The 19778-nt window shown below is 33.3% G+C and overlaps 2 long non-coding RNA genes across 3 annotated transcripts in view; one reads left to right on the top strand and one right to left on the bottom strand.

Moving 5' to 3' along the window:
- LOC140686481 (uncharacterized) overlaps positions 1-19778 on the bottom strand; it is a 94376-nt gene that overhangs the window by 17606 nt on the left and 56992 nt on the right. The gene's annotated exons all lie outside the window — the stretch shown is intronic.
- The window catches only part of LOC140686472 (uncharacterized), a 350857-nt gene that overhangs the window by 303638 nt on the left and 27441 nt on the right, over positions 1-19778 (top strand). Inside the window, exon 5 of one of the 2 annotated variants that reach the window (XR_012060324.1) lies at positions 1013-1078. The exons of the other annotated variant lie outside the window; for it this stretch is intronic. This is a non-coding gene — a long non-coding RNA (uncharacterized lncRNA). The remainder of the gene's footprint in view (positions 1-1012; positions 1079-19778) is intronic. 2 annotated transcript variants of the gene reach the window in all.

Below are 19778 nucleotides of genomic sequence, written 5' to 3'. Positions count from 1 at the left end.
AAGTCAGAATTTTTGTTGTGAATTACAATCACTTACTATATCTCATAAAATTATTGTGATGATTTAATGAGATAATACACCAAAATTATTCAGAATAGAGTGCCACACAGTAAATGCCTTATAAGTATTACTATATCTTAAAGCCACTCATTTCATTTCTGAATTGATATACTTTTAAATACTTAAAATGTATCTTTAATTTAGGATGTGGGTTGGCAAACTTTTCTTCTGAAGGGCCAAGTAGCAAAAGTTTCAGCTTTGTAAGCCACAGGGTCTCTGTTGCCACTACTCAACATTGCCACATAAAAGTATAAAAGCCATCTTTGAAAATACATAAATGAATGGGTGTGGCTGTATTCCTCAAAAATGCTTTATTGACAAAATACAGGTGATGGGCCAGATTTGGCTCAGAGGCCATAGTGTGCTGACCTCTTACTTAGGAGATTATTTCAGTTCTTTTATAAAGATACCATTCGGACAAAAAACAGACCTTAAACGCAAGTTGAGAAAAATATTCCCTGTGGAAGGAAATCATGGACTCCGTATTCCCTTGAGCATTAATTTATCTGGGTTAGTCACCTGATCACGACTGCTTACACAGTGGCAGAATGATGGTATTAGAAGGACACTATTAGAGTGAAAACTTGAAAAGGAATATCAACTTTGAGTCTGTAACTAAAATATTAGAGTCTATCAAAAGAATATGCTGAAAAAATTTTCAGCTAGCTTTTAAATGAAGACGTGACACCTGCTGTATGGTATTATCATTTTGAATAGCAGAAACCATACATATTAATATGGTGTATAAAGACCTTGTCTGCCAATGTATTAGAAGAACTCATTACTATAGATTCATAGCACTTTAATTACGATAATAATATTTTGTATAAATAGAGGCTTAAAACAGCACAGAATGATTTAGAATTTAAATTAAAAAGGTAAAATATTTAGACAAATTTTTAAAAGTTCAAAACCTTGAAATAACAAGGGTTTGTTTTTGTTTTTCAAACAGCCTTCTCAGCCTTAAATTGCCTACTTCTGGTGATAAGGATGCCTTCTACCATCCTGGTACAGGAAGGTACTTTTTATACACGAGATGTGTTTTCTGCTTTCAGGGGGACAGAGGAAGGTCAGAGTGTCCTTGATGCAGAAGATGTTTAAGTAACCTTTAAAAATGGCTTCTTTTGGGGTGGCATATTCTGGCTTTCCTTCATGAACAGTGGTCTAGTATGACATTAAAAGAATGGGCAGTCATCTTTTTACTTTATCTCCAAGTTTTGGACACTCTATTGCAATACAAAATTTCATCAAAAAGAGTTTAACAGCAATTAGATATCCTAGTTGAAAATTATACATAAAGCAGCAGGAAACAAAAAGAATTAGTTAATAATTTAAAATGGTATTCTATTAAAAATAAGTGATCAAATGAATTTTGAAACTGAAAATTAGGAATATTAGAAAATACCAAGATTTGAAAGCAGTTGGTTCTACAAGAATAGTATTCTGAGAAACTTCAGTCTTAAGAAGTACATGTTGAAAGTACTTTTAATAGCTGATATTGTAGGTATATATTTGAATAAGGTTTTGAGCTCTGTATATATATATGAAGGAACTTAAATCTAAAAGATAGCAGGATGCATTGTGATTGTGGTCATTTTCCTAAGTGTAAATTGATCTAACATCTAATGCAAATTATTAATAGAATTGACAGTGGCATTAAAATCCATAATACTTCTCTTGTCTTTCCCTGTAAAAGGTATCAGACTTTTTATTAGGCTACCCAGGCATCCATCTGTGGGAATGGGTGGGGAGGAAATAAGAGGAGATCAGAACTTAGAACAGAGAGAATGTGGAGAGAAATACTATCACTAATAATTTGTAATATTCTGCTTCTGACATTCAAGACAAGGATCATGCAATTAAGAATAACATTTCAAGCTAGACATTGTGTCAAGGAAACGTTTCTCAAATTTCTTGCACCCCCATTTATTTAGCACCTCAGTTATCACCTAGCTTGGAGAATTAGGTGCACAGTGGTCAGTAGTGTAGGGGAACATTCTAGGACGCTCTTAGATTTTAGCTAAAGTATGGAGAGAGGAGATGGTTTAGGGCAATGTAAAAAAAGTTCAATCCTTTCTCCCTTTGGGGAGTGCCATGAAGGAGAAAGAAAAGACAAATAGGAAACTGGATCAACCAGGCAAATGCTCAGTTTCCACCTTTCTGACTCTGGATTGGGACAAACAAAATATATAAAGTGAAATGAGGTGAACAGTAAGGGACAAAGATGGTCGGGCACTCACCTCTGGCTCCTCTTTGGAACTCTGGAAAGAAACCAAATTTCAAGCTTCACTGTGTGAATATGGGATGTAGCCCCAGAAGTCAGGATTTCAGAGTGAGTTCCACTGAGCCAAACTAAGTTAGCTTTATCAGTGACACTGATAACTGGGCTAAGAGCTACTGGGTATGCTGTGGTGTCATGTGGGCAGACTTGATGGACCTCTAGGCCATTAGACTGGGTAGGAGATATGGTTACAGATTTAGGTATCTGAAAAAGGTTTCAGTTATGAAAGGGATTACCTCAGGAGCATTTCCTGGATCAAAAAAAAAAAAAAGACTAAGTTCTTCCTTTTCAGATTTTAGCATCAGAAAATGGCAGGAAAATCAATGACCAAAGGACATGTGACACTGTCCAGCAGACCAGCTTATGCAGGAAGCACATGGCCAAAGTCCAGGATAAAGTCTCCCTTATTTCAACTCACAGTGATGCACAGCCACACATCTATCACACATCTGTCCCCCCTTACTCCTAGAGGATATTCTGAGGAGAAAACCAACCTAACAGTGAACTAAATGATAAACTGAATATTCTTTTATTTAAGAAAGTTTGAGCAAAATACAAAAATAAAAACAAAAAAGACTAAGCCCTATTTGAAGGGTCTTATACAGTTATCACACTGGTTTAACTTTAACCCAAATTAGCCATTCAAATAAGTTTCCCCACCTAAGCCCTAAGTACATGCTTTGATGAAAGTCCAGGTTGACTGTAGACTAATAAGAAATTCTGCACAACTGAAATGTAACATAGTTATATTTTGTGACCCTGCTTCAAGGTCACAATTAGAATTCATAATGCCTTCTTGATTAATCTCATATTAAATACCTCAATAGTATTTATACACTACAGATAGAAAAATGTCTAACTTATTAACTAGGGTAACTGAAGATAAAGACCTTGGAACTTAAATTTAACAAGTACATAAGTAAGATGTTAGTATGTTGCTTTAATATTCTCTGTCAAATATTAATTTATTCAATGAAAGTAGTTACTTATTTTAAATGCCTATTAAGTATTTTGTGACTGCCCTGTAGTGTCATGGGCATTAAAAAGATATAATGAAAAGTCCTTATACAAGGGAAATTTCTTACTGAAGAGCTACAATTTGAGTGCCTGTAAAATTAGATATTAACTCTGAGAAATACCAGTAGATAAGATAAAATATTGTATAAACAATTGTTGTAGAAACTTGGGAAAAAATCACCATCGGTTAACAAAAATTCCTAGGTGATTTGTAAGTACATATATGGAAAAAATTAGATTGATGTAGAAATAAGGGAAAAGCAAATATGGAGAGTGACAGAAATGTAACATTAGGAAAGCTTTGGAATGGGTTCAGTTGAAGTAAAAAAAAATTATGTTTGGAATGCATAGTAAGTTCAAAAATAATAGCAATATTTGCAATGTATATGTTTAATATTAATGGTTCTATTATTGAATTTTCTTGTATGTAACTTGCCATAGAGCCAGTAAATAGGAGATTCATACTTACAGTATTTTAGATCCCTGTCCTAAGCATTTTCCAAAGCTGAAAGACTAAGATAATGTCCGATGAGATTGGGCATTGCATGTCAGGTTGAAGAGTTCAGAATTAATGAAGTAGACGTGGTAACATAAACATATTTGCATAACAGTAACTTCTACTGGGGTTTATACTTACAAGGCTGACAAGAAAAAGAAAAATAAGTAATGCAACAGCAATATGTATGTTAAAACTTTTGGGTTATCAGACCTGGCTCTTGTTCTTGGTTTGCTGCTTGCAAGCTTTATTACTTTGGTGCCAATTTCCTAATCTATAAAGTGACCATGATAATATCTACATCATAATGTTATGAGAATCCCAACACATCAGTCCCAAATAAATGTGAAGACGCTATAGATATTTGAAAAAAAATTAGAATAGTTTTCTCAAATTCAAAATAATATTTTGTAAAGTCTTAAGTGTGTGTAAATGTGACAGTCCTAAAGGAAGGGGGGGACAGGGAGTCATTATGTCCATGGCTGTGTCCTAAGGATTGAGTCTCTCTACTTCAAGGGTACAAATTAGTGACAGTGCGATTTCAGGACACTCAGGGGCCAGGTACCCTACTCTTTGGTAAATTAAGAATTAAGAATTTTGCAGGTGATATTATAGTAAGAATAATGCCTGTGATTCCAGGTAGGATAAGATAGGATTAATTGGCATGATGTATAAAACCACACACCTTACCAGCCAAGGCATGGCCCTAGAACTGTAGCACATGTGTTAATTATAACTCTGAGTTTATCCCAGTCATTCATGAAGGAGATTCAGAACTTTAGTACTTATTCTCTTGTGGGAGAGCAATGATGAGGTCCAAAAACAAAGAGGTATAGGATATTAAGAATATTATTGAAGACAAAACACCAGGACCCACTTTGCTCTTCTTGAGACATAGCTAAGACTATCTGAACACTACAGAGAGAAGGGAGTGGAATAAATTAGGGTTGAAATTGAGGGTGCACTGTCAGAAATCAATGACAGTGATTTTTAGCAACACAGCACAGAGGTATAGCCATTGGTGGATGCACTGAAAGAGTCACATCTTTGGATCACTGATTTTGAGTATAATTTGAAGACAAAGGGGAATTTCAGCAAGCTCAGCAAAGCTAATTTGAGGTGTTGAAAAAATATGGAAACATAATTCTTTTTCTGGTATCCCCTTGTCCATCAATGAGGGGAGTGGGGTATTTGTTAAAAACTTTAAACAATGAGCATAATTTTTATGAACCAAAGAGGAAGCTCTTTCCCATACATTTCTTTCTGCCATAATTATTTAAGAGAACTTTTTAGAAAAATAGAATATGGGGGAAAGTTAAGGCATGTAGAATGTGCCATGGCATATTTTGCAGTACACAGCACAAGTGTCTACATTATTGGGGATATTCAACTGTCTTATGGGGAGCAACTTGAGAAAATATCTTTGAAGTTTCTAGAAAAGAAAATAAATGATACAAAACTGAAGTTCCCAGACGGTTGGGCACTTACATATTAACAACACTGGCAGAGAGGTTTGAGTGCCTTGAAAATATTTGTAAATTTGATAAAATTACTCTTTATGAACTGCTTATCAATAGGCCTTATTAGTGTTATCGCATGAAAGATTCATCTAATGGCTAGACAAGCACTGAATTTCCTAGATCTGAGAATCAGCCTGGATTATGGTAGAAAGATAGTCATTAAAAATACATTTGTTATTTGCCAAGTATTAATCAAATACATGTAGTATTTGATATACTGTGTTGCTAGGTGTGAGGAGAGAGTTTAATATTAGAAAATTCCATTATACTCATATTTTCTTAAGGTTATATCTCTATATGCCAACATTTCCAATTTTATGGGGTTTTTAGCTTATCATCTGAGGCAACATGAAACATTTAAAATCCTTGTGAGAATATACAGTCAACTTGAACATATCCTTAAGCAAAATTAATCTAAAGGAGAAAGAGTAAAGGAAGTAGATGTGCATAATAGTTATGGGAAAAAATCATGGAATATAAAATACACTTGAATCTACCAGACACTTATAGTCACCAAAATGTTCTCAGCATTGCCTTAATTATTCAATGTCAAGTTAACACTTTTACAACACCTGATCATCACCATTTTCCCATTCCCCACTTAAAATCTATTTTTAAATTAAATGTACTTGAATAAGCAAATGCCATTTTCTTAATCTTTATTACCTTGAATCCTAAGACCTTACTGCAATTCACTTATTTTTAGGATGATTTGGAATTTTTAATGTAAACAATCATATCCTCTATGAATAAAGACAGTGTTACTTCTTCCTTCCTTATTTTTATGACATGTTTCTTTTTCTTGACCTCGAGGTGATGAAAGTGGACATTCTTGCCTGGTTAAACAATCTTGCATCTCTTGAATAAATAAAATTTTCTTATTGTGCATTCTCATACTTCAAAAATTTGCTGGATTAAGTTTTGCTAAAAATTAATTTGATTTTAGATGGATGTTCATGAGAAAAGTCTGTAATTTTTTTTTGTAATATCACTTTGCTTTTGATCACTCTTATGCTGGCTGTATAAAACAATCTTTATATCAATTTTATACTTTTATATAAAACTTCATTAAATTTAAGGGTTTACTGGTGGAACCATCTGGGCATGAAGTTAAATTGCGGGAAGAGATTAAATTACTCAATTTCTTCAATACAGTGCTATTCATATTTTCAAAATTTCTTATTTTTTTGTAATTTGTATATTTTTCTACAAATTTTTATCATTTTATTCAAATTTTTAGTTTATTCATAATATTCTCTCATTAATTTTACTATCTGGCACTCTTTAAAATATTGTATTTTTCTTTTTTCTTGGTCTTTACTAAAGGCTTTAAAATTCTATAGTTTCAAAAAATTAACTTTTGGCATTGTTTCTATTAGATATTTCTTTCTTGTTTTCTAGTCTTATTTTTTCTAACATGTGTTTTTAAAGGTACAGATATCTTCTTAATTATAGATTCATTCAGCTAAATCCCACAAATTTTGATTATTCTAATAATTTAAAAACATTTCTACTGTGAGTTCTTTGAGCATGGATTAGAATAGTACTGCTTATCTTCATAATATTTGGAGGATTAAATTCACTTTTTATTGTTTTGTTGCTTAATTTCAGAAAGCAATGCATGGTTTTGAAATACCCTTCCACTAACTATTTGAGCATACAAATTGCCAATGAATGTAAATGTCCCAAGAACCCTAGAAAACAATTTGCATTCTAAAATTCTAGAGTGAAGCACTTCATATGTGTCAGGTCAATTTGGTTCAACTTTTTCAAATCTTTTATGTCTATGTATCTTGTCAGTTATTGAAAGATATGTTAACCCTTACTTTTGTTGTGTTTTTAAATATGTCTTCTTTTTATTCTTAATTTATGTATTTTGAAGTTATACTGGGTGCTTATAAAATTAGAACTTTTATATCTTCTTGGTGGATTGGTTCCTATATCATTTAAAAAACTATTCCTTTCTGTTTCTAGTAGTGACTCTTGTGTCAGAGTCAACTTTCTATTAGTTATTTATATATTTTTTCCTCTGCTTACTGTTTGCCATTTTGTATCGTTATAATTAGGTACGTCTCTTAAAAGAAGACTAAAACTATTGTTTTTAAATCCAGTGTGAAAACGTTTGTCTTTTAATTGGCATGTTTAGTCTATTTACAGGTATTTGGATTTAAACCTACAATCTTAGTATTTCTATCAGTTGGAGCCCCTTGTTCTAATACTCCCTCCTTCCTTGACTTTTTTGGGATTACTTAGGATTTATGTTACTATATTTTCCTCTTTATTACCCTGTTATTCATACCTTCTATTACTACTTTGAGAGTACTGTGGAAATTACATTATGCACTGTTAACTAATTTTAATTATTGTGTGCAGTAGTTTATTAACATATTTCAGATTGTGCTAGAGTGTTAGACTCTTGCTCTGCAAAGTGCAATCCACAGGCCAACAGTATTGCCATCTCCTAGATACTTGCCTAGAAAGGCAGAATTCTCAGGCCCCACCCCAGACCTACTGAAATAGAGCCTGTCAAGTGTAACTTATGCTCATTAAATGGGAGGGGTATTGCTTTGGAACATAATTAACTCTAATTACTCTCCTTCCTGCCTCTTTCTATTAACATGGCTATGTACTTTAATTCTAAAATACTTTTAAACCCCACAAGTAATTATTTAATTAGTAAATAGATTTACCCACCCATTTACTTGCATATTGGATTGAATCACATATTTACTCTTCTTTTTTTTTCTCTCTCTCTCTCTCTTCCTCCTTCCCTTCCTTCTTTATTTCATTTGGGATAGTTTTCTATTTGCTAGAAGAACTCCTTCAATATTTCTATTAGTGTGGGTCAGCTGGCATGTAATTTTCTCATTATTTTTGTCTTCAAGATGTATTTGTCACCGTTAATTGGGAAATATACAGTCACTAGGTATAAAATTCCAGTTAATCTTGTTCAGAGTGCCTAGCAGAATGTTTATGCCATAGTAGGTGCTCTATATATTTGGGAAATTGTTCATTATTATCAATGCAATTACTGAATTGATTTCTGTTTGATATGCAACAGAGAAATGAAATATTTTTATTAGAAAAATGAGTTTTACTGAAGACTATAAAGCAAAGAATTAATTCTACTTTTCTACTTATTTGTGGAAAAATAATCTTTATAAAATCTCATTGATTACAAGAGTCTCAAGGTTTTTATGGAGATCATACAAATTAAACAATTGACTATATTCAACTTCAAAGCTGTACAAAAACAAATAAATATATAAAAGTATACCTCTATGCAGCAAGATTTAAGTTAAAGCTTGAATACCATCAAGCAATGCTTTTAATTTTGTGATGGGCTCAAATTTAACTATAGTTAAATTGCCTTCAGCAAACAAAGACCAGAATATATACAAGGAATTCGTTTTCATGATATGTGTACACTTTAGTTGGAAAAGCATGTTTGAACCCTGTAACTATAGAAGCATTGTTAAATAGGGAATGAGCTGAAAACTGAAACTACCCCTGCATATCTTACTGCATATTAAAGGAAACATCTAGATTTGGCAATATCGAGTTTTTTATTTTGAGCATGTGTTACCCATGTCATTTTAGTACCTTTTCTGTTCACAACTGACAGCTGTCAGTGTTCAACAAACAAACAAAACTCCTTAACATATGTTCTTGTTAAGCTAAAACTATTCCAATACTTTTTTTTAATATCGTTCATAACAGGAAGAATAAGAAAGTACCAAATTAACATTTTTTTCTGAAGCTAATTTTTATTACACTTTTTAGTGTAACTTAAGTGCCACAAATGAGCATACATTATTTATTTTTAGCAAATACATGTTGAGTATCTACTATGTCATAGGTGGAATTTTGGATGATTATTTAGTAAAGCTTAATTGCCACCGATTTGGATTCTAATCTGCTTTGTAAGACAGCCAAGAAAAGGTATTTTATATGTCATTCTAATGTTTGACTACTCTTATGAAAAGTAAATTTATCCAACCTAAGTTCTACATGATATAACATAAGGTCTTTTGCTTTGGTATGAAAAATATTTGAAGTTAATAAGAGTATGAATGGCTGTATCATACTTTTACATATATTTTTACAATTTTACCTGAGTGAGATGGTTTTCTTCAGACGATTTAGTTGTTTGTATCAGAAATAGGAATACAGTTGACTCTTGAACAACACAGGATTTGAACTGTGGGGTCCATTTATACGCTAACATTTTTACATGTTCTGAGGTGGGTTGAACCTGCTAACACAGAACCATGGATAGTGGGGAACGGTGAGTGTGGAGGCCTGACTATAAATTATGCACAATTTTTTTTCTTTTTAATTGAAGTACAGTCAGTTACAATGTGTCAATTTCTGCTGTACAGCACAATGTCTCAGTCATGGATATATATATACATACACACATACATATTCATTTTCATATTCTTTTTAAATAAAGGTTACTATAAGATACTGAATATAGTTCCCTCTGCTATACAGAAGAAAATTGTTTTTTTTTAATCTATTTTATATATTGTGGCTAACATTTGCAAATCTCAAACTCCCAAATTTATCTCTTCCAAACACTTTCCTTGGTAACCGTAAGATTACTATGTCTGCCAGTCTGTTTCTGTTTTGTAGATGAGTTCATAGTGTCTTTTTTTTTTTTTTTTTTTAAGATTCAACCCATGAGTGGTATCATATGGTATTTTTCTTTCTCCTTCTGGCTGGCTTCACTTAGAATGACGATCTCTAGGTCCATCCATATTGCTTCAAATGGCATTATTTTATTATTTTTTATGGCTTCGTATTCCATTGTATAAATATACCACAGCTTCTTTACCTAGTCATTTGTCGATGGACATTTAGGTTGCTTCCATGTCCTGGCTATTGTAAATAGTGCTGCTACGAACACTGAGGTGCATGTATCTTTTTTGAATTAGAGTTCCCTCTGGATATATACCCAGGAGTGGGATTGCTGGATCATATGGTAAGTCTATTTTTAGTTTTTGAGGAATCTCCATACTGTTTTCCATAACGGGGGTACCAAACTACATTCCCACTACAGTTTAGGAGGGTTCCCTTTTCTCTACCCCCTCTGCAGCATTTCATTCATGACTTGAATAATGGCCATTGTGACTGGTATGAAATGACACCTCATTGTAGTTTTTATTTGCATTTCTCTGATAATAGCAATATTGAGCATTTTTTCATGTGCCTCTTGGTCATTTGTATGTCTTCATTGAAGAACTGCTTGTTTAAGCCTTCTGCCCATTTTTGGATTGGGTTGTTTAAGTTGTATGAGCTGTTTATATATACTGGAAATAAAGCCTTTGTCAGTTGCCTCATTTGCAAATATTTTCTCCCATTCCATAGGTTGTCGTTTTGTTTTGCTTGTGGTTTCCTTTGCCGTGCTTAATTAGGTCCCATTTATTTTTGCTTTCATTTCTATGGCCTGGGTAGACTGCCCTAGAAGAACATTGCTAAGATTTATGTCAGAGAATGTTTTGCCCATGTTTTCTTCTAGGAGGTTTATCGTGTCTTGCCCTATATTTAAGTCTTTAAGCCATTTTGAGTTTATTTTTGTGTCTGGTATGAGGGAGTGTTCTTACTTCATTGATATACATGCTGCTGTCCAGTTTTCCCAAAACCACTTGGTGAAGAGACTATCTTTTCTCCATTGTATATTCATTTCTCCTTTGTGGAAAATTGACTGTAGGCCTGTGGATTTATTTCTGGGCTCTCTCTTCTGTTCCACTGATCCATATGTCTGTTCTTAATGCCAATAACATGCTGTCTTGATTACTGTAGCTCTGTAGTATTGTCTGAAATCTGGGAGGGTTATTCCTCCAGCTTTGTTTTTTTCCTTCAATATTGCTTCAGCAATTCTGGGTCTTTTGTGATTCCATATATATTTTAAGATTATTTATTCTAGTTCTGTGAAAAATGTCCTGGGTAATTTGATAGGGCTCACATTAAATCTGTAGATTGCCTTGGGCAGTATGGCCATTTTAACAATATTGATTCTTCGAGTCCAAGAGCATGGGACATCTTTCCATTTCTTTAAGTCATTTTTAATTTCCTTAAGGTCTTTCACCACCTTGGTCAGATTTATTCCTAAGTATTTTATTATTTTGGATGCAATTTTAAAAGGGTTTCTTTACTTTCTTTTCCTGTTAATTCATTGTTAGTGTAAAGAAATACAACTGACTTCTGTATGTTAATCTTGTATCCTGCCTTCCCAAATTCTTTCATCAGCTCTTATAGTTTTTGTGTGGAGCTTTTAGGGTTTTCTATATATAGTATCATATCACCCACATATCATGACAGTTTTACCTCTTCTCTTCCAATTTGGATCTCATTTCTTTTTCTTGCCTGATTGCTGTGGCTAGGACTTCCAAGACTATATTAATTAACAGAAGTGGTGAGAGTGGGCATCCTTGTTGTGTTCCAGATTTTCGTAGGAAGGCTCTCAGTTTTTTACCATTGAGTATTATGCTGGCTGTGGGTTTGTCATAAATAGCTTTTATTATGTTGAGATACATTTCCTCTACACCCACTTTGGTAAGAGTTTTTATCATAAATTGGTGTTGAATTTTATCAAATGCTTTTTCTGCATCTATTGAGATGATAATGTGATTTTTGTCCTTTCTTTTGTTGATGTGTTTTATCACATCAAGTGATTTGCATATGTTGAACTATCCTTTTGTCCCTGGGATGAATGCAACTTGATCATGGTTTATGATCTTTTTTATGTGTTGTTAGATTCTGTTTGCTAATATTTTGTCGAGGATTTCTTAGGCAGGGATTTTTTTGACTGCCCAAGGGATCAGTAACCCTAACCACCCTCATTGTTCAAGAGTCAACTGTAGTCTTGAAATTCTAGTTAAGAACCACCTGCTACACCACTGGAATCTGTCATCTCTATGGAGCTACTGAAGATTTGGTCAGCTTTTATATATGACCTCTTTTGGTTGACAACACACAGTAGCATGTTGCAGTACCAATATGGAGAAGGTTAACTTTTTGGAATTGTGTGATTACAGAATAAGAAAGCATAAGTGAGAAGGTACTAGATGTGGGGAAAAAAGCAATGAGGAATAGTATCATTAATATTATCCCTTGGTTGTCTCTTATTTTGCCATGGTGTTTGAAATGTTTTCAATGTTTCTTCTCTAACTAGGGTTAAAAAATTATCTGTGAGAATTCTCCAACTCCTTCTTATGTTAAATTATAGCTATCTTAATTTGGTCCTAGTTTAAATAGTGTTAATTAGAATGTAAAGTCATGGATTGATGTCTCATTTTCCTAATTGTTGGTATTTATATTTAGTAATACCAGCTTCCAATTTTTGAACCAAAATGTGTCCCTATGTGTTAAGGAATTTATATGTATTTCTTACCGAAACAAAATTATAAAATAGAAAAAAAATTATCCCTGATTTAAGGATGAACCATCCTAATAACTAGATAGTTATGAAGCATGTCTCTTTGACTCCAAAACACTGAAATTCAAGTACAGTTTTTTTTCCACTGCATCATATTTTTGAGGGGGAAATATGTCAATCTGAATTAATTAAATTTGCCATTGTAACATTCTTGAGAAGGTCAGAAAATTGTACTGAAACATACTCTTCACACTGAAACTTAGCAATCAATTTATCTTTGCAGATTTATTCACTTTTTCTGGAAATAAAATAGAAATCTTCCTTTTGCATTCAGTGCTGAATTTAAACAATAAACTACTTGCTTCTACTTTAGAAAAACACATCTAAGAAATGCTGATATAAACAAAAGTATAGTGGATTCTATCTTTTCATCCAATCTGCCAAAATTTTAATAGGAAAATAGGGAGGATTTATAAAGCCAATGGTTGACAACATAACTAAGGAAGATTTATGTTTTATACCTACTCATAGATGAATCCTTTTATTACTTAAAACTTCTGCTCTACTTTTGATTATCTTGTTTTTAGTTGTCTGATTTGTTACAAAATATGGAGATGCCTTACTGCCTTTTTATGGGTCCTGTGTGAGATGAATGCAGAAATTACACTCCCACTTACTCAATTTTATTTCCAATCTAATTGTTCATTATAATTTGCAGTTGTAAACAGTGATATGAAGGATAAGTAAGAAAAATTGTAAATGAGATGGATAAATAATAAGAATATATTATTTATAGACAATATATTCAACATTTGATGTGTTATTTTTGAATTGTAGTATAACTTCTAGTCTGTATAGAAGACCTATAGAGTTATTAATGGCAAAAAACGTAGCTATGTGAATGCAATAAAAGTTATAAATAATCAACAAAGTATACATTTAGTCTCCAAATGCTAAATTATTGCCTCTATAATTTTCAAAAATTGCTATCATATGCTTTATACAATTTAAAATAAAAGCCATTGTAAAAAGAACATTTATATTGTTCTTCCATCCTATTTAAGAAAGGAATATAGATGTGTATAAGATATACTATTACTAATAGTTATGCTATCAACATTAATAAATATTTATTGAAGATTTATGTCTTACAAATGATATCTAAATTAATTTTTTAAAAAACCCTATATATAATTGTTCTCTCCAGTTTTATAAGTAAGGAAACTGAAACACAAAGAAGGTAAGAAACTGGTGAAACCAAGATCCCAACATAGGTAGTTAGATTTCAGAGTCCATGATTTTAAGCATAATAGCACTGACTTGATTATGGTATTTTTACAATGTATTTTCTTCATAGTTGTTGGACCATTGTGCTAAGTATGGTGCCATTACTCTTAGGCAGGTGTCTATGCTGCATTATTTTTAAAGCAGTTCTGATTGATTAGCAGAATTAATGGGAAACATCAAGGTAAATTATGTTTGAAAAGTACAAACACTTCACTCCCAAATAAGCCACAGAGCTGAAAATACCAAATATAAGCCCTGTATTAGTTATCTTTTGATGGGTAAAAGTGCATCACAAATTTAGTGGCTTGTTTGGTTTTCGGCAGAATTTTTCTTCGTGGTTTTATGACTGAGGACCCTAGCCTTTTGCTGGCTGTTGGCTGGAGGCCACTCTCAAATGGTTACTTGCAAAATCATTAAATTGCATTCCTCTGTTACCAAAAAAAAAAAAAGCTGCCTGTAGTTTCCTACCACATCGGCTTCACCTACATGTTTACTTGCTTCATCAAGAAAATACAAAGTTATTCTTTAAACTATATTGTACATTCATGATATAATTGAAAACCAATTTAGGGCAATGGGTTTCAACTTGGGTTATCACTTGAAATCACCTGGGAAATTTTTTTATTGGTATATAATTGACATATAACATTGTATAAATTTAAGTTGTATAACCTATTGATTTAATACGTTTATATGTTGCAGTATGATTACCACCAGCACTAACACCTCATCACATAAATATCAGTACTTTTTTGCAGTGAGAACATTTAAGTCTAGTCTTTTTTGACAATTTTGAAGTATATGGCATGGTATTGTTGATGATAATCACTATGCTGTGCATTAGATCTCCAGAACCTATTCATCTTGTAGTTGCACATTTGTGGCCTTTAACAGCATCTTAATTCTCCCCACCCAGGACCTGGTAAACACCATTCTACTGTGTTTCTACAAGTTAAGCTTTTTTAGATTCTACATATAAGTGATATTATTCCTTATTTGTCTTTATCTGACTTGTTTCACTTAGCAGAGTACCCTCAGGGTCCATCCATGTTGTTGCAAATGGCAGTATTTCCTTCTTTCTTTCTCATGGTTTAACAATATTCCATTGTATCTCCCATATAGATAGATGGATAGATACCATGTTTTCATTCCCTCTGGTTATACACCAGGAAGTGGGATTGCTAGATCATACTATGATATAGATCATGGTAGTGCTATATTAATTTTTTGAGAAACTTCCATATTGTTTTCCACAGTGGCTAAATATTCCCAGTGACAACGTAAAAGTGTCCTCTTTTCTCGACACATTCAGCAACACTTGTCTCTTGATGATAATCATTTAACAGAATGAGGTGGTAACTCACAGTATTGATTTGCATTTCCCTAATGATTAGTGATATTAACTATATTTTCATTTCCCTGTTGGTCATCTGTGTGTCTTCTTTGGGGAAATGTCTATTCAGTTCATCTGCCCATATCTTAATCAGTTTGCTTATTTTTTTTCTTATTGAGTTGCATGAGTTATTTATATATTTTGACTATTAACTCCTTATCTAACATAGTTTGCAAATATTTTCTCCCATTATGTAGGTTGCCTTTTTATTGAAGTATAGTCAGTTTACAATGTTATGTCAATTTATGGTGTACAGCACAATACTTCATTCATGTAGGAACATACATATATTCACCTTCATTATTCTTTTTCACTATAGATTACAAGATATTGAATATAGTTCCCTGTGCTATACAGTATAAACTAGTTTATCGGATTTTGTGAGAATCCTCCTGTATTTCGAAATGAGAGATGCTCTGCCAGAATTCAGTATTATTTTGTTGATTGTTTCTTTTGCAGTGCAGATTAATTTTTAGTTTGATATAGTCCAACTTGTTGATTTTTGCTTTTGTTTCTTGTGCTTTAGGTGTCATATCCAAGACCGCTGTCAAGGAGCTTTTCTCTGTATTTTCTTCTAGGAATTTTACAGTGTCAGTTTTATGTGTAAACCTTTAATCCATTTTGAATTAATTTTTGTGAGTAGTGTAAGGGATTGCCTTACATTTTTCTATATGTGTTTATCCCGTTTTCTCATAGCCATTTGCTATAAAACTTATCCTTTCTCCACTGCATGTTCTGAACTCCCTTGTCAAGTATTAGTTGACTATTTATGTAGGGGTTTGTTTCCAGGCTCTCTATTCTGTTCCGTTGGACTATGTTTCTATTTCTATGCTAGTACTGTTGTGGGCAGGAGGTTCTTGTCTTGTTGCATAAAGAATTCAGAGACAAGACGCAGAGGTGAAGAAAGCAAAGCAAGGATTTATTAAGGGATAGATAGTATGATCTCAAGGAAACAGCAGGCAGACCCAGGTAGGTGGCTGCCCTGAGTTTCCTTGGCAGGCTCATTATATGGATGTAAAAATGAATGGGCAGAATATTCATTGGTCGGGGTGGGGGGTTGGGGTCATCTTTCCTGACCTTCATCCCAGCTCCACCTTCCCAGGTGGGGAGGAGAGATTTTTCAACCTTATTTAATCTTGATCAGGAAGTTGAATGAGGTCCTAATGAACAAAAGGTTACATTTAGATGAGGGTATCATAAGCAAAAGGTTACATTTGGACATAGGTCATCATGATCAAAAGGTTACATTTGGATGGTGGAGATTCCTGTCCTGTCCCACCCTTCTGCCCCCAGAACATTTAACCTAGAAGGTATGGTTTTTTTAATCAGTCCAGAGGATCCTGTTTTTCTTAGTCTGTCCAAGGACACCTGTTGCTCACAAGATGTATGGTTTTCTGCCATTTGCCCATGTCCCCCTTTCTCTGCTCATATCTAGCTAACTGCCTGTTCTAACAGTACCATACTGTTTTCAACTATGGTAGATTTATAATGTAGTTAGAATACCGGAATTGTGATGCCTCTGGCTTCATTCTTCTTTCTCAGGCTTTCTCTGGGTATTCTAGGTCTCTTTTGGTTCCATATAAACTTTGAGGTTTTTTAGAATATTTCTGTGACCAATGCTATTGCAATTTTAATAGGTATTGCACTGAATATATAAATGGCTTTGGGTAGTATGGACATTTGAACAATATTAATTATTCCGACCCATGAAAATGGGATGTTTTTCTTTCTTTGTGAGTCTTCAACTTCTTTCATTAAAATCCTGTCGTTTTAATTGTACAATTCTTTCACTTCCTTGGTTAAATTTATTCATAAGTATTGTGTTGTTTTTGATTCTACTGTAAATTGAATGGCTTGCTTTCTTTTTCAAATATTTAAATGTATCTAGAGACAACTGATTTTTGTATGTTGCTTTTATATCCTGCAACTTTACTGAATTTGTTGATTAGTGCCAACAGTTTTTTTGGTTCAGTCTTGAGGATTTTCTACATATAACATTATATCATCTGCAAACAATGGCAGTTTTACTTCTTCCTTTATGATTTGACTCCTTTTATTTCTTTATCTTGCCTGGTTACTCTGGCTAGGACTTCCAATAGTATGTTGAATAACAATGGGCACCCTTGTCTTGTTCCTGATCTTTGAGGAAAACCTTTCACTATTGAGTATGTTAACTTTAGGTTTATTGTATATGACTTTTATTATATTGAAATATAGTCCTTTTATACCTAATTTGTGGACAGTTTTTGTTATGAAAAGATGTTTATCAAATGCTTTTTCTGCATCTATTGAGATGATCATGTGTTTTTTTTAGCTTTCATTTTTTACATGGTGTATCACATTTATTGATTTGCACATGTTGAACCATCATTGCATCTTAGAGGTAATTCCCACTTGACTATGATTATATGTTGTGGACTTGTGCTAATATTTTGTTAAAAATTTTTGCATCTCTATTAATCAGGGATATTGATCTATAGTTTTCTCATAGTGTTCTTATCTAGCTTTGATAACTAAGTAATGCTGGCCTTGTAGAATTAGTTTAGGAATGTTCTCTCCTTTTCTATTTTTTGGAAGACTTTTGATAAGGATTGGAATTAACTCTTCTTTAAATGTCTGATAGAATTCAGTGAAGCTATCTGGACCTGGGATTTTCTGTGTTGGTAGGTTTTTTAATACTAATCTAATCTCCTTACTAGTTATTGGTCTGTTCGGGTTTTCTACTTCTTCATGTTTCAGTCTTGGTAGATTGGATAAATTCCTAGAAACTTTTTTTCTATGTTATCCAATTTGTTGGCATGTAATTTTTCACAGTAATTTTGAATGATTTTATATATTTCTGTGGTATCAGTTACAATACTTCCTTTTTTACTTCTTACTTTGAGTCTTCTCTTACTTTCTAAGTTAACCTAGCTAAAGGTTTGTCAATGTCAACAGCTCTGAGTTTTTTTGATCTTTTCTATCGTTTTCCTGATCTCTATTCAGTTTGTTTGCTGTTTTATTCCTTCTGCTAACTAGAGCTTAGTTTGTTTTTCTTTTTCTAGTTCCTTAAGATGTAAAGTTAGGTGGTTTATTTGAGATGTATTTCCTTAACATTTGCATTTATTACTATAAACTTCCCTCTCAGAATTGCTTTTCAACATTCCATATGTTTTTGTTTATATTTTAATTTTCACTTGTTTCAATATATTTTTTTGACTTCCCCTTTGATTCTTCTTCAACCCACTGGTTGTTCAGAGGTAAGTTGTTTTGTTTCCATATGTCTGTAAATTTTCCAGTTTTCCTTTTTGTTGATTCAGAGTTACATACCATTATGGTCAGAAAACATCCTTGGAACAATTTGTCTTAAATTTCCCAAGACTTGTAATACTTAGCACTTCACAGTTCAAGGATCTTTTTCTTCCCTATTCTTTCTCCCAAGGGAATCTTAATTAATTGCCAAATACAAGTTCACATATTAAAGCAGCACTTAGTAATATTGGAAGTGGTTTTTCTCCACCCAGTCTGCTAGCCACTTCTCAGTTACAGACTGTTTTTACTTGGTCAGGGACACTGGTCTCTCTTCAGCATCTGCTGCTGTTGTACAAAATTCTGCCATGATTTTAGGTAGACTTGGCCTATGGTACATCCTATGTAAATGTTCTTTTTTTTCCAAACTTGAGAATTTTTCAACTCTGGTGATCCTTTCAGCCATTCACATACCCATCTTGAGAGACAGAGCACAGAAACTCTCAGCAGGGAAAGCAAATTGCCCTCAAGGTTATTCAGCTAAACAACAGTCTTGCACCCATTACCACTCCATTTTTCTGGTACCTAAATAGAATCATTAATTGAGGGTCTATCCCTTATATCTAAATATTTGAAGACATGCTGTTTGAAAGAAATCATGTGTTATTTCAGACAGTAGAACTAGGACAAGTATGTGGTACCTTATCTACCTTTAGTCTCTAATTTTCAAATGCACAGCTTTGTTTCTGATGGTGAAGCAAGATAAACTGTTTGCTAGGTTGGGCCTTAATTCTAGCTCTTCCACAGTCTGGGAGGCTATCCTGTAAGGCTGAGCTTTGATTTCCCTTTTGATTTCTTCTCAAGAAATCAAATCATTCAAATCTTAGCTCAAATGTCCCTTCTTCCAAAAAGGCCCCCCCAAAACACCTCATCTCAGAAGTCCCCCAGTCACCTCCTTTCATATCGCCCTGCTTTCCTTTCATTAAAGCACATACATGATATTTTATTATTTTGTCTTTCTCCACTTCATGGTGAGAGCAGGAAGTTTTTCCTATGTCACACTTATCTCCAAAATACAGACTCTGGTCTGGCACATCATGGCTAAATGGTTG

This window comes from Vicugna pacos, chromosome 2 (genome assembly GCF_048564905.1).
Source record: "Vicugna pacos chromosome 2, VicPac4, whole genome shotgun sequence".
NCBI lineage: Eukaryota > Metazoa > Chordata > Mammalia > Artiodactyla > Camelidae > Vicugna > Vicugna pacos.
This window is presented reverse-complemented; position numbering and strand designations above follow the sequence as displayed.